Source organism: Stegodyphus dumicola, chromosome X2 (assembly GCF_044657685.1).
Source record: "Stegodyphus dumicola isolate Sdum_Otavi_A_Nest chromosome X2, ASM4465768v1".
NCBI lineage: Eukaryota > Metazoa > Arthropoda > Arachnida > Araneae > Eresidae > Stegodyphus > Stegodyphus dumicola.
Window position 1 is genome coordinate 39928923 of NC_140781.1, and position 16756 is coordinate 39945678.

Consider the following 16756-nt stretch of genomic DNA (forward strand, 5'->3'; position numbering starts at 1 on the left):
GATTTTATTTAAGTAGTCTGGCAAACAATTTTTTTTTCGTGAAGAAGAGGCACAGGTAAATCGCCCTCGAAATCGATAGAGTTTTATTCAAAATCTAAGACAAACTAAGGTTACATTTTTGCTTAATTTTAAATTACACTGGTCCTTAAAATCAACGGATAATAAAGGAAATAAAAGGTAACTGATACTTTGTAGAGATTTATATATATTTTAACTAATAATTTAAAGTTTAAGTTCAAACTTTCCTATAAGCCTTCATTCCCTTAATTGTCAGTGCCAGAATAGTTAAATTTTGTAGCGCGCGTGAAGGAATGCAAATTTCTACTTTGTAGAATGTATTTAAAAGCCGAGTTTCGGTAGGAGAAAAAGAGAGTTCGGCTCTAGCCGCCGTCTCTCCCGTAGGTACATTTACTTATTGCTGGTTCAAGTGGCTTAGTTGCATTTATTTGAGGCTACTAGCTTCGAAGGGGGTTTAAGTTACGGGATCTCGCTAAGCCCTATAGTCTAGTTCTATCGTTTGTTAATATCTTCAAATTTTTAGTTTCGTTAATTAATTTTCAGTTACCGCCCAAGCAGAGGCGAAGTTTGTTAGCGTCGAGTTGACGCATTGTAAAGTTTCAAAGATTTAATAAAGGGTACTTTAACCCTTCTCTTGTGTAGTTCCCCGCTACTCCAGTTTCAGACAGAAGTTCACCTATTGGACTCTACAACTTAATGAAAAATTATTAATAGAAATTTGTACAAAACCATTAGTTAACATAAATTACAATGTCTGGCAGTAGATTATTCCAAAAATATTGCATTTAAAAGTAAATTTATGGAAATTGGAAAATGATCGAAAAATTAACTTTTGTGGAAAACAAATTTCTTTAATAAGGTACAATGGTGAGCTCGGACAGATATGCATACCTCGCATCTTGATTTCATAGACGTTATCAAAGTGTTGATTAAGTCTTGTGGAATTGCATGCGGCTGTTCTAAAACTGCACTTTCAGTTGCTGGAGAATCCGCGGCGGAATATGGCACCCGAAGGACGAAATTGAGCGCCCAAAATCATCCCACACATGCTGAATTGGGTTTAAGTGCGGTAAGTAAAGCGGCCAATTTACTCGAGTGCAAATCCATTTTGTTTGCAAATATTCTGACACCACATATGCCCAATGAGGTCAAGCATAGTCATCCATTAGCAAAAACTCTGAGCCAACAGCACCCCTAAACAGTGGGATTCCAATACCTCCTCCACATATCTCCGTGTGGATACAGAATTCCTTGAACGATATGCAGCTCGCTGCGGCCATTTGTCATGATTACTTTCCAAACTACTAAACGGCGATTGCGGAAACGGGATATTTCACTGACAAGGGAAGGCCAGTTAAGTATTCCTTCCGCTCCTTCAGATCAAAATACGCCTAGAATCTTGGTTCAGACTATGTCTGGACTCATCAATAAACAATACTCGGGCGCAGTCTTCTTGTCAACGTTGAACATGACGACGGCACCAGTTTACACGGGCTTCTCTGGAAGCTCGAATGAATGGGACTGGGACACAAAACATGGGTTTTTTCCGCATACAGTTCAAGCTCATTAAGCCTTCGTGAAACAACAGAACGACTAATTTGAGTTCCTGTGGTAGCTTGAAGGTCTAAAACCAAAGATCTCTTGTAATCGCTTCGCGGTTTCTTCGAGCCGATAACGACAGAAAACGGTTTTCTGATGCAATTATTGCTCTCGGTCTTCCTGAACAGACTGTCTATCAACTGATCCAGTGCTTAAAAAGAGGCTCTAGTCTCTTAATAGGATACTTCGAGGGATGTTCAAATCTTGGACGACCTCCATGACCTTCACTTAAATTATGTTTTGAGTTATAACTATTGAATACTGATTCCTCTAGGAAACCAAATTCACTTTAAACAATACCAATATGCGTCCATTGCGCACCACATTGTCAGTCACCGAATCCGCCTATTTCCGTCATTAATGTGTGCGCGGAAGTGCAATTTTGTGGTCAATTGTAGTTAATCAACTCAACATAAATCTCGTATTTGCAGCTTTGGATATTGGTTGCAACATTAACAACGTGAGTATATTTTTTCTCATTATCCTTTAGTTTTGATGACCAGTGTAGTTTCGCTATATTATTGCACTGATACAGCAGAAATATGAGATATGCTCTAAAAGCAAATTGTTTGGCTATACTAATGCCTTGATAGCATTGAAATGTATGATGTCTATTTTATTTCATCTCTGAATAGGATTTTTTTATGCTAAATTATTTTAAAAGTTTGTGACTATTTAGAGAAATATTAAACCATGAATGTGAATTAACACATCATTTCTCAGTGCCGTTTGATTGTATAAAATTTAAAGGAGTTGGGAGCAACAATTTTTACACTAATATTTACACTACTACTTTACATTAAGTACCCTTTATACATTTAAAACTAACAGAAATTTTGTTTAATTTTATTCAAGTAGTACCATATATTCTACATTTTATTGACTGTACTTCTATAAAAGCACTCACGATCAGCTATATTTAATTTAATTAATTATTTTCAAAATATAATATATAAATAATATTTCCGTTTTCTGTTTTTCGTTGTTTATTTCGTAAAGCATTTTATAATAATTAAATCGACAACTTTGGTTCTGTGATATGATATTCAGTATTCGATGACGATGAAAACTTGATTGTCCTGAATCGAATCGATAAATGAAATTCGTCGGTTGATGCGAACAAGCTCCCATCACTCTTTAGGGATCCGTGTCAGAATCAAACAGTACGACAAAGTCAAAGGTTCGCTTTAATCCAGTTTTCGTCCGGCTTCATCGTGTTTGTTTTCGGTATGAGCGCCGCTGTGCAGGGAGTACCCCGACCTGCTCAGCCCATGTTAGGCGGAGGTGAGTACATTTTTCAGTTTATATATAAGTATTATTTTAAAAAGCAGATCTTGATAAGAGAAATCTGCTCCTTCTCCCGGTTAACAAGGCGATCAATAAAGCAAGCTGCGCGTTTTGATAAGAAATAAACACACTAGCAAGTATCGACCCATGCTAAGCGAGGAAGATTTTTTTCCTCGATCTGCAAGGCAAAATTAATTATTCAATATTTTTTTTCATTTCATAATTTAAAATTGTTTGACAAGAGAGATTGAATGAACTGCTTTGAATAGCATTTTATTTACAGAACTGTTCACATGAAGCGCATAAACTTGCAGAAAACTGACACTGATTCTTGCAAATTAGTGTAAGTATAGCATACAATATTATATGCATGTGATTAATTTAAAAGAAATTTTTCACATGCAAAAAGGTACTCGAATTACAAGAATAATCTTATACAATTAAAAATATTCGTGTTTGCGCGTGGGTGGGTGGGCAAGTCACCCTAATACCATTTTTAAGGTGAGTGAAAGATCTCTCAGTTATTCTGAAAGCGATAAAAATTAGTAAATTTTCAATATCATTTACGACAGTCATATTCTTAAATCTATGGACAGTTAATGGTGCAAGAAACAGCCACAAACGTATGCGCATTAAATACTGCCAAAAAAAATAGAAAAAAAAGCGCCTTTCATTATAACAGCGCATTCATATTTCCAAATAATTACTTCCTTTTTGCTAATTTTCTCTTAACATGATATTTTAAAATAGTAAAATATAAGGCCTTTCTCTCATGTATGGTTTGGCTGTTCGCAGTTTTGGATAATAGTTTTAAGAACATAACTAAAGCTTTCATGCCTCTCGTACTCTTATTAATTTGAATTTAAAGAGTAAACTTTTTAATCCTGACATAAGTAATACAAGTATTAATTAATACATGTATTAATACATGGACAGCTAGGAAAGTAAGATGAAATTTTAACTGGAAGTATTTCTAAATAATATAGGTTATTTTCTTAAAAATTTCAGAAATTTAATGATTAAACAATAATAATGTATAAAAATGTAATTAATTTGCTAAGTATAAATCAAGAATTGAGATTTAAGAAGCAAATTTAACTAGAAGCATTATTTAAGTTGGTCATTTAATAATAAGAATGTACTCAATTTCTGAAAAATTAGCCTTAAATACTAATTACAGAATGTGGTAGCTTTCTTAATACTATCAAGAAAATTTCGTGAATGTTTAATAAGGTTGGATTCGCTTGAATTAGGTTCTTAAATCATTATTAAGCATTTTATTTCTAATATAGTAAGTGGATACATTAGCTAGCTGTTTTAAAATTATATTTTCAAGTATTCGAATTTTGCAAAATTAAATTTGACTGTTCTTTCCTAATTTAGGTATTGTATGGAGTCACACAGGACAATAATTTGTTTCAAAAAATAATTTTACCAGAAACTCCTACATATTTAATTTCTTGATCTTAAATAACATTTCTCGTATAGAAAACACGTTGCTGATGTAAATTATTCTGATCTCATTAAAAAATAACAGCTTAAATTTAATTTTTGTTTCCTTACTGATACCATATTTCTTAATACTGCATATATAAAATGATAAGTAACTAAAATTGTTTATGGTCAAGTATGAAAATATTGAAAATATTTAAAAGGCACTAAAATCTTATAGCACTAACTAACTGGAGTGAGGGGTTCCTTCAAAATTCTTTGGAAGTAGTATAATACAGTAACTCTTATTGCAATAATAATTTACTCAAAATTAATACTCAGCTTGTTCGATGTATACGATAATTGTAATAGCATTAGACATCATATTAATTTAGTTTTATTCAGTTACATTCCTTTTGCTATTGTAATTTTATTCTATTCGCGTTTAATGCGTATTATATCATTTCAAAGAATGTTTCATGATTTCAACTACATGTCATAAATTTTAGAATTTCGTTTTCATTTCCAAATAGTGAAATGGGGAGCTAGCTTCTTTCTTAAGTAACAAGTATTTTATCGAGATCTAGTTTTTAATACTGCAAAACACTACTTGCTTTAGTAATCGTGGAGGACTTTCTACAGAAAATTGGCTGATGTTCACGGTACACACAAAGACAAAAGTATGAAAGCTTTTAATTCTCGAAATCCATCAAAATATTCTTCAACAATTTTAGGAAATACAATTCTAAAAATATTTATATGTTTAATTGAACCTTTATAGCAGAATAACATGAAAGGAATAGCAGAATATCATTTATAGCAGAATATCAGTTTCTGTATTTTTCATTACTATGTATGTAAATGAAAAAGATTTTTCACAAATATCCGCTATTGTCAGTTATTAAAACTTAAATAAGTTCTTCAGAACATATTCTTTATACAGAGAATTTAAAAATTCCTATAAAGACATCGGAAGAATCTTTTAATTTAACTTATCTGGCGTTAAATCGGACAACTGATAATTCAATATCTGTAGCAGATTAAATGGATTTAAAACGCAGAAATTGATTATCCGCATAGTTTCATTATCTGTTGATTTTTAACTTCGAAAGTTTGAAATTTCACTACGAATATAAAGACTACTTTTGATATGAGGAAATTAAGTTACATCAAACTTTCTTCTGTCAGCAATGCGTGTTATTTACTGAGCAGAAAAAATATTAATCAGATCCAAATTTAACACATCAGTAGGACAAATAGCAGTGGGGATATGTTACATTTCATTCACTTTTAATTCAAACGAAATACATCATCAGGATTTGCAACTCACAGATTCAGATCGAAAGAAATGACTTCATAAAATGAAATAACGCACATGACTGAGCAAAACTTACAACAAAAAATACAATTCTTTAAGAAAAATAAAGAAAATGAAATAACGCATATAGCTAAGCAAAAAAATACAATTCGTTAAACAAAATTCAAGATTTCAAATAATTTTTTACCTCTTATTTTTTTTTTTTTTTTCTATATAAATACGGGTGCCGAATTGTAAAATTCCTTGGTATGTAATTTTGGAAGCTTAAGCTTAAGGTATCTTCTTCTTAAGTAAGGAATTTTCTCTTTTCCTATCGTATGACTTCGTGATGTAATTGAAAGCCCGTCTGGCTAGTATGAAAGCCCGGAATTCGAATCCCGGCAAGGGCATTATTGATTTTTTACGTTTCTCGGTCTAAAAAAGCTAATGTTTCTATATGTGGCTCCTGAACTAAATTATCGATGGTAATTCGTTTGGCGACTAGGTTTCGTCCGTTTTCAGTCTCCCGTAAAGTGAGGGAGAATGTAAAAAATTGTCTCCTTAGTTGTCTCGTATTGTTTTTATGTTGTACTCATAATGCTCGTCCGTCTAATTATCGGGAAGTCGAATCGGGTCGTCTAATTATCGGGCCGAATCCCGATGAGAGCATCTCATTTTCGTGTCTGACGCTTTGAAATAAACTTAATGACTCTACATTCCTCTTTCCGGTTTAAAACTTCCTTATTTTAATTTTCAGTTTGAAATTAAACTTTTGCAATATTTATTTTATATATGTTCTCTTAATTTTCATAGAAAATTCTTATTACAGTTATTACTTTAATGGCATTTTTTCCCCAACCTGGGGCCCAAACCGTCCACAGACGTTGGCCAATACTGAGGCCAGAAGCTGTGGGCCACTTTTGTCTCCTATGAGGCGACAGATAAATACACCCACGCCTTCTCCGAGATTCGAACCCGGACTCTTTAGATCAGTGGCGTAGCTAGTGTGGGGCAAGGGGGGATATCTGTCCCTGGGCGCAGCATCCAGGGGGCGCCAAATTGATGTTACAAAATTTTAGAATGAAATGTTTTCCATTCTTGTCACACACAAAGGAGCGCAAAATCTTCAGTTGTCCCCGGGCGCTGAAAACCCTAGCTACGCCTCTGCTTTTGGTATTTCAATCGACTCCTCTAACCACTATACCATCTGGGCGACAACTTTAATAACAATAACGATCGTTTTGGCTCTTATGAGATAATATCGAATTCCTTCACATTAAATCAGAGCCTATAGTATACAGAGACAGATTCTAAAGATGAGACATTGATGCATTCAATATAATGATGTGACCTAATTATAAGAGATACACATTCATATCGCACAAATGTAATTTTACTTTCCTGATTATTTTATTTAAAACAATTTGCCGACAGATTGTGTTAAATAGGAAGAGTATAATTAATGAGAATACACTGATGAGCGAAAACATTATGACCATCTCTATATTTTTCAATGAACTTGCCTGGATGAGGTGGAGAGCACCTGATTATATCGGAATGGTATTTAACTGCTGTTGGGAGAAGGTAAGGAATCGTTCTTGCACTTACTTTTGCGAGTGATGAGAAAGGTGTTGATTTAAGAGAATTTGATTGAGGTCAGACTGTAACTGTCCGAAGACTCGGAAGGAGTATCTCTGAAACTGCAGGACTGGTAGGCTGTTCACGATCCTCCGTTGTTAGTATTTAGCAAAGTGAATGAATGACGGTGAAACCAGCAGTAGACGCCAAGGTGTTAGACGTCACGCTTCATCAAAGAAAAAGGACGTCAAAGACTATCCCGCTTGGTACAGTAAAATCGGCGCAAGGCTATTGCTTAGCTGACAGCCCAACACATTGCAGGTCCAAGTGCAAGTGTTTCGTCACACACAATTCAGCGGACACTGTTGAATATGGGACTACGCAGCAGACGTCCCACTCGTGTGCCTCTGTTGACCAAGCGTCATTGTCAACTACGCCAACAGTGGGCCCGGGAACATCGAGATTGGACCATAGATAACTGGAAGACAGTTGATTGGTCGGATGAATCACAATTTCTCATTCATCACATCGATGGTCGTGTCAGGGTACGCTGTCTTCCAGGCGAACAGTTGCTCCCTTCCTGCACGCAGGTCATGCAGAGGCTTATGGTAGCGCTATTATGCTTTGGGGGACGTTTCATGGGGGGCTCAGGGATCCTTAGTTGTGGTAGCACAGATCATGAAAGCTGCGGAATATTTGAACATAACTGCGGATCAGTTGCACCCTTAAATGGCGTCTGTCTTCCCAACTGGAAATGGAATCTTTCAGCAAAGCAACGCCCATATCACAAGGCTCGATCTGTCTTCGAGTGGTTCGAGGAACATAAGGATGAATTTCAGATGTCCTGGCCACCTAAGTCGTGCCCACCAGCGGCCGAGCGGTAAATACGCTGAACATTAGTAGTTCGGTCCGAAGTTCAAATCCCGCGAACGAGCTGGCTGCCTGGGCGTTTTCGTGGTTTTCCCCTACGTGTAACGTGTATACGAGGCAGTTTCCCTTAGAAAGTCCTCCACGAAGACATCCCTCCCTTTAGGCAGATAGCCCTCGTGTGCTTTTCCATAATTAAATAATCCAATCCAGTCCAATCCTAGCTCATTGTACCGTAACACGATAGAACACGTTTAGGATGTCATGGAGCGGCAGCTCAGAGCTCAAACACCACCATGTCGGAATATCTCGTTTTTGCGTGACCGCTGCTTAGACATTTGGCACAGCCTGTCTTCAGTCATCTACCAACAACTTGTGGCATCCATGCCAAGGCGAGTTGCAGCTGTTTTACAGGCCAGAGTTCGCGCAACGCGTTATTGATTAGGCGATCATAATGTTTTGAGTAAGCTACCCTTTAATGTAAACTATTGTATACAATTGTAAATGCTATGGAAATGAGTATTAGCGCTAAAGATAACGTGAAGGAGGGAGGAAAATGAAATTTCTTAGAGGTAGCATAAATGACTACTGCGATTTTATCAAGGAAATATTCACCCGAGTTCAGAGTTAATTAATGTGCTTTATAAATGGTTACTTCAGTTTCAGACTAGTTTTTCTGTCGTTCAGTGGTTTTTCAACATGACTGTTAATTTAATATTAATAGATAAGTAAATCTTTAATAGTTAATGCTTAATTTCTACAGACATTGTTGTTTTTCCGCAGCAGAAAACATGAAAGTCAACTATGCCCTCGCTGGGATTTCAGTCGGATCTTTCAGTCACTAGATGGACATGCTACCCACTTACAGCAGAAGAATAGGTAGGGGGGATGCAGTAATTATTTATGCTTTACATCATTGAAAGGGCAATATAGATAGAGGCATGGTACCGAATCAGCCAAGTTCAGGCAGTAAAGAATATTACCATCACATATTATTTCTGGCGCAGCAATAAAAACATTTAAATTTTTCGGAGCGAAGCAAAATGAAAAATTAGTTATGCCCTCATCGGAACTGGAACTTCAATTACTACCTGAGTGTGATGCCACTTACACCACGAGAGTACACAAGGAGATGTGTGATAATTTCTTGTAATTGAAATAATATAATTTCTTATATTTCATACATCTGAAACAGAAACACTTTCATTAACACTAGAAATATTTCCCTGATTAGGAATTGATAAGTTTTACTGATTTTGAAGTTTCCAAAGAGATAGCAATTATAGTACAGGAATTAATGCCACAAATAACTCAGGAAAAACTATATGAAGTTTCTTGATGTTAGAAGTAGGAAAATGGATGCTTACTCTGGATGTTTATCAGCGAAAAAATAAGAAAAGAAACGAAAGGAGGGAGAATGAATAATCATGCTCAAATCAGTGAATATGGCACATAATATACAAAGTCTAGTATCCAGCATTATATCTGTTTTAAACATTTAATTATTTTATTAGTGAAGAGGATTTTATAAAAAAAGTTTTTTTTCGGGGGGGGGTATTTTACCAATAAAGACAGTTGCCATTATGAAGAAATCATCATGTATAAGCAGAGCTTAATTTCTAAAATTAGACAAGCCGAAGCCCTACGGAAGGTTGAACAAGAAGTCAGAGAGGATGAACAAAAATAAGTCAATGAAATAATTAATAATTAAAATGCAATGAAGTGTAAAGAGATAAATAAAAAATAATAAATTAAAATTAATGGCAGGTAATTAAATAATTCATTAAAATACTCAAGTTCATTTTAAGGCTCTTGCAGAATGAACAGTTTCATTTCAAATCGGAGAAGTAGTATCTCAGCCGGGCTCATTTAAACCGTCTCGCGTAGCTAAACGCAGAGTTCCTCATCATTTTGTATATGCTTTTCGATGGCATCATTCCTACTTTGATCAAGGCCTCGGACTTCGTTTGAATTAGGAGCTATAGCTCTTCTCTTTCTTTATATTTTGTTTTCTGAATTAGATTACGATTTCAGCATTAAAAAAACTGTTATTACTAGCGAAGTGCGTTTTATTTTACCATGATATTACATTTCTTATTGCATTGGCATGTGACAAGTTTACTATAAAATTATGCTAACATTTTTAGAAGCGTGTGATTGCAATCTTTGCATGTAAACTAATTTCCATAAATATGTGTTCATTCTAAATTCATAGCGAAACATAAAAGCAGCAGGCCTGCCAATAAATGATGTTTTCAGGAATTAAAATCTTCCACATTATAAGTAGGGTAATTATTCTCTCATTATTTCACGTGAATTAATATATCTGCACTATGCAGATGCAATTCCGAAAACATGAGATACTATCAGTTTCCGCAAATAGTAAAATTCTTGGGAATCTGTCTGAAGAAAAATAAAATCTTGTATCAAAATTAGCTGCTAAAATTTGGAAATGGCAGATAAGTACGCATATGAATGAATCGTTTAGTTTCAAATTTTTTTTAATATATGAACATATTTCATGTCGTTGTATAAAAGCAATCAGTGGCTGCCAAGAAAGAAAATTTTTTCCTACATACATGTAAAATACAGCAAAATGTTTTGCTGTTATGATAAAATTGCATATTCTTTCTTTCTCTTAAGATGGTAGAGTACTGGAATAGCAGCCAAAAAGCGCAATTAAAGAATTTTGTTTTGAAATATTTTAAGACCCTTTATGTACAAAGATAAATGAAAAACTGTATATAGTGTTCAGTAACTTTTGTAAAATTAAAGCGTGCTATTAATACTTAATGTAAAAATCCGATCTCAATGGCAGGAGCCGATCCAGTGAAAAAAATTATTGAGCGTTAATTTGGGGTTTGGTGCCTGGCATTTACCTATACATAAGGTGAACACGAGTTAATTTGCCTAAAATTTCTTCCCGAATACTTTAGTCAGATTACATCAAATACTTTATTACAATCAATTAACCAGTTTCATTTCTTGATATTGTATGTCCAGTTTTAATTTTTTATGATTAATTTTTCTAAAAAGTAGTACTAATAAAAAATTTCATTTTCCTCCTTTAAATTTTAATTAATTAGTATATAGTACAAGCTTTCTTTGCAGAAAATATTAGGTTTTTCAATATTTATTCTGTCAGTTATGTTATTGTTCTACTTACGGTATACTGATGCCCTGAAAAAGGTATACTTAATAGTAAACTATTATTACTTTATATTTGAGATTATGAGATTCAGAAGCAACCGTTATATACCTGCTTTAGAAGATTATTTTTTACGGCGGGCACTAGCCATTTTAGCCTTTGGCCACTACTAAGGCCTGAAGCGTTGGTCATTTTATCATGGAGTCACCTAATAGGCGACCTCCGCTGCCTCCTATGAAGTGACAGACAATTCACATCTATGCCTTCTCCTGCATTAGAACCCGGGCCCTTTGGTTCGGGAATCAGGTTCACAAATGAACTTTTCAGCCTGGGCGGCCCTGTTTCAAAAGATGCAAGTAAAAATGTATATCCAATGCTAATTCTGTTTAAGTTACGAATCCAAAAATTTTGGAATTTTGTTCTTATACGAAACTTATAACAATCACACCGAAGCAAAAACCATAGGTATTATTTTTATAATAAAACCGATCTTTCTGTTTACCCTGGTAAAATGCGGTAACGAGAGAAAAGTATATTTAAACAGTTTTGCTTAACATTGTCCCTCTGTTTGTGTCAAGTTGTGAATTTAATTTTTGGTCCCTTTCTACAAACCCGATCTTCCTAAAATGTCTTACACACACATATTTACAATGACAATAAAACACTTAAAATAAAAATTTTCAAAATTTATTTATTTATTTGTTTTGAGTTGGTCAAACTAATCAACACGGATTTTCGATCTTTATTCTACAGAAATAACAAAAAAAAAAAAAAAAAAAAAAAAACTCAGCCAAGTGAAAAACTTTTGGAATTTCTGAAGTAACTTTTCAAATTTTAGAAGTTTTTCAAAAAACGTTTTTATTTACTGTGCAGCTATTAGTAACGATGCATTTTAAAATCAAAAGATTTAATTCTTCATTATTAACAGCCTTAGAATTTCAAGTTTTAATGATATCAGATTTCTAAATCAAACAAAAGATTAAAGGTTAAAACATACTTCATTGGGACAGATCAATAGTCCCTGGAGAAGGAGGGATATCTGCTAAACTGATTAAAAGAAACATTTCCCTGTATTCAAATTACGAGATTTTCTTTCTTCCTAATTTTTTCCGCATTCTGTAGGCTAAAAGCATAAAATAAAATATGTAGAAGAATGTTTTTTAATTGCATGGGTTTAATTAAATGCATAAAGGACCATTTTTTGGTGATAATAGTCTTGATGACATGTGACAAAAACTTTTATTTAAAAATTTTCAGTTTTTACGCATCTTATTATTGGTTGTATCCGTCTCTTACATGTAACATTAATCGTATACGTCTTCTAGTAATTTCGAGAAATGGAAGGTACTGGAAATTCCTCGACGGTCGAGGGAAAACTATGAAACACGGCAGAGAACATCAGTTCTCAGTTTTTAGTTCCGAGGCGATTATGGAGTATTAAGAGATCTCCATGGAAGCTTCCCTTTTTTACATGAGCTTTGCACTGCATTGTGTTTAACGTTCTTTGTAGTTTGAAGTGGTGACTACTTTTTGTGCTATGTCCTATTGAGAAGAGCTGTACGAACGCTTTTGCGGAAAATTTCCAGAGCTCTAAAGTGTATCTTTTCGGAAAATAAGTTGTATGTATTCAACCCGTTACGTACCCATACGCACCCCAAAATATACATTAGTGAGCATACGAGTATTAATATAAAGACTTGAAGATAATGTAATTTACTTTTTTGTTTATATCTGTTAGTCTCAGAGATAGATTTTGCTTTGATGTTATGTTTTAACGCCCTAAAAATTACTTTTCGAGTTTTTAACTATATACTGCCTAAGAAATCATCTTCAAAATAACTGATTTGATCAAATATTGATGAAAATCAATGATAAAATATTTTAAAACTCCTAAAAACAGATACAGTTTAGATAATGTTATACATAGATTATGTAATCATTTGCCCAAATATTGTTAGGCCCATCTTTACAGCTTACATCAGTGTTACAAAAATATGGAATTTAACTTTATTTATTTATTTATTTATTTATTTCGGTAGGGCGAACGGCAGGTTTGTATCCAAACATGAGACCGCCGCATTTGAAACATACTCACTCAAAGACGCAGATGGAAGAAAACAAGGGAAAGCCAGACTGCCAGAAGAAGAAATAGATTGCCAGCCGCATTTCAGATTTATCAGGTAAGTTACACGTTAGGGGGGGGCTCATGGCAATACGTTACTACTTCATACGTTGTTATGTATTTGTAATCATCGTCTCGCTATACATTCATAATAACCATATTCGTGTTTAATCCCAAGCAGCTTTCTTTATTATAATTCTCCAATTATATTATTGACCCATATCACACGGCGTTTGTTTCACGTGAACAACTGTTTCGGACAATTTTTCTGCCTGTTTTACTATTGAAAGAAAGACGTGCGACTTTTTCCTTCCTTTCGAAAAAAGTTGCAAGTTGTTCGTTTTCAACCAATCAGCTATCAGCGCCGAAACGCTCTTAGCTTGTTTGTAATGGAGAACCAGTTTCCCCTGTGTTAACCGCAAAGCGAGCTGTGGTGATTGGCTGTTGTGACAAAGCAGAAAAATTGTTCCAAACAGTTGTTCTTTCGAAACAAACCGACGTGTGATAGCAGCCTAAAAGTAGCCTAAAAAGTACTACTGACGTTTTTAGACGAGGGAAGAAAAAGAACTGATGCTTTTTTGGATGATCTAGTACTGGTAGTTTACTAATTAATTTTAACTTATTTAATACATTCTTTGATAAGCTGCTTTTGAGTTTAGTGCATTTTTAGACAACGTTTATCGAAACTGGTACATGTCACAGAATTTAACATGAATTTAAATATATGAAAAATATTTACTTTCTCCTATTATGCGAACTGAAAATTTATTTATGGAAAAGGTAATCATCAAAATTTAAAATGCATAATAAAACAAAACAAAAAAAAATAACGTTAAACAAAATCCATAATAGAGAGTATTGCTAAGAATTTAACAGACAATATGTTCTGCTGAATTTACTTATTTATTTATTTGATGCTGAATTATTTATTTATTTGATACTGAATGTAACGATACATTTTGTTAAAGCGACCAAGGCATAAACACGGTTTTTTAGTATAACGTTTTCAAAATGTATAATTACCGTTTCTACTGTAGCTTTGGAAATTTTACTAACGATTATTCTTTACATTTTGCTAGAAAATCAGCAGCTTCTTTGTACCAGATTGCTATTGCACAGTTAAATGTTATGTCATTATATGCATTAATGAATATTTCTTTACCTTTGTACGATTATGTCGAAGTCCTATTAGTTTATCTGTATATGCAACTAAAATGATAAATTAATTACAACCTTACGTATTTTCCTTTATTTTAGGATAGTCTTGAGAGTTACTCTATATTAGCTTTCTTAATTATTATACTTCGAGATGTCTCTGTATAAAAACTGTAAACTCTTTTCCTAATCTAGATTAATTTTCGTCTTTTCTTTACCTTTTCATGAGAGTACAAATGCCTTATCAAAGTAAATGCGAGCGACTATTGAAACCGTCATTGCACAGCTGAAAATTCAGTACTATACAACGTGTATTACCACTACCGACGTATGCTTAAAATGGGCTGAAGCATGTGATAGCAATGTGAACAATTGTGTTCATACAGTTCCAAGTTCCTCATGAACATGTTAAGGGGGCATACCTTAGAAACCAAGATTTTGGTCAAAAAAACTTCCTTTTTTTTCGTAAGCTCGATAAAAGTCTTATTTCTTATGTTTCCAAAACTGTTTGAATTTTGTTCCGAAATTCATTTAAACCGGAGTTATGATACTTTATTTGACACCTTGTCCTCGAAAAGCATACCGGAAGTGCACAAGACATAAATATTTAAAAGGCCGAAGTGGGTGCCAGAGTTGTTTACTTTTATCTTCGGGGCTTAAAACTTTATTTAATTGCATTTTAAAGACCAGAAAGTATTTTTATGATGGCAACAAAACAAAGTCCTAGTATGTTTTCAAGCTGTGTGTTATGAATTCACTAACGCATTTTCGCTCGTGTTTTGATTCCCTGTTTACATTGCTGATAAGCGTTTTTTTTAAAAAAACTTATTACTGAGTAATATTCATTAATTTTTATAGGTATAGATAGATATTGGTATAGATTAGGAATAGATATTGGTTACTTACTGCAAACGAGTATGAAAGGTTCGATGTTGACCGTATCGACAATGCGAAACGCCATTCCCCGATTTGGCTTTAAAAGCAGAGAAAAATTTTAAAAGCTGCGAGAAAAAAGGAAAAAAAAAAAAAAAAGAAAAGAAAAGAAAAGAAAAAAAGAAAAAGAAAAAAGAAAAAAAAAGAAGAAGAAAAAAAGAAAGGTAAATTCTGAAAAAAAAAAAAAAAAAAAAAAAAAGAAAAAAAAAAGGGCATTAGTTATAAATTAGGGGTATTTTTAAGTTTACAAACTAATTAAAAGTAGGTAATCGACTGTTTGAATTCTTCTCTTTATCTCGTTTTTCATATTTCGTGTTTTAATGCTAACAAGAAACACAATATCTTTAAACATTATGATTGAAATCTTATTCAGTTTAGTATACATGTTAAAAACACTCTATGTAAGGCGGTAAACTATTTACTAATTGATAAATGCATTTTTTTATAAAGTTATTATGTGTTAAGCATGAATTTTAATGAGAAAATATGCTTTTTCTTTGTTAGTATATTACACATTCTAGCTTAAAAAAATTGTAAATAACTTCCTAGCTTTAAAATAATAGTATACCCCCTTGAGAATATCAGTATGATGGGTTTGCATTTTACAAAATATGAAAATATATTATACTTTTTTTAACAGAGTGTTTCTAATTTATTGTAAATATTGCTGTTTTTTTTTTTTTTTTTTTTTTTTTTTTTTTTTTTTTTTTTTTGCTTGTTTTCTTACTTTGCTCCAAAAATACAAAAATGAATGGTCATTAAATAACTCAGCTTCTTCGTTTTTTTCATCATTAATTACTTTGAAGCCAAAATTAAACGCACAAATTTTAAAAAAAAAATTTTAAAGTGTTCGAAGGTATACAGCCCTCTTAAAAAATATCGCTTGGCCAGAAAATGAGATTTAGTGTATGTGGAAAACAGTACATGCAGCAGATAACAAGTTAAGAAAATTTCTCGAGCATAAAATTTATAACGAATTTTCGCCTTCCTAGCCGCGTTCCTACGTGGGTAATTAGAAACACATCCGTCTAGCAATCGAAAGTTCAGGAGTTCAAATCGCGGCAAAAGTGTTGCTGATTATTCTATTTTCCTCCTTCGACAAGTAACTAATGTTTTCACAAATTAAACAAACCCAAAAAGAACTATATGTGTTAGCATAAGAAAATTATGACGATTGTTAATAATGAAACTGTATAGTAATTCAAATTGCTCTTCAAGGTACTTTTGATTATTCAATGTAAATAATAATTAAAACAAAGATTCTTTCTAAGTTACAAAATCAAAAAAAATTATCACATCCTAAAAAGAATTTTGTGTGAAA

The 16756-nt window shown here is 33.3% G+C and overlaps 1 long non-coding RNA gene across 1 annotated transcript in view; it reads left to right on the plus strand.

Annotated features, from left to right (window-relative positions):
* Positions 1 to 2742: 2742 nt before the first annotated feature.
* Positions 2743 to 16756, plus strand: part of LOC118193145 (uncharacterized) — a 28747-nt gene continuing 14733 nt past the window's right edge. The window contains exons 1-2 of the long non-coding RNA XR_004758887.2: positions 2743 to 2901; positions 13265 to 13405. This is a non-coding gene — a long non-coding RNA (uncharacterized LOC118193145). The remainder of the gene's footprint in view (positions 2902 to 13264; positions 13406 to 16756) is intronic.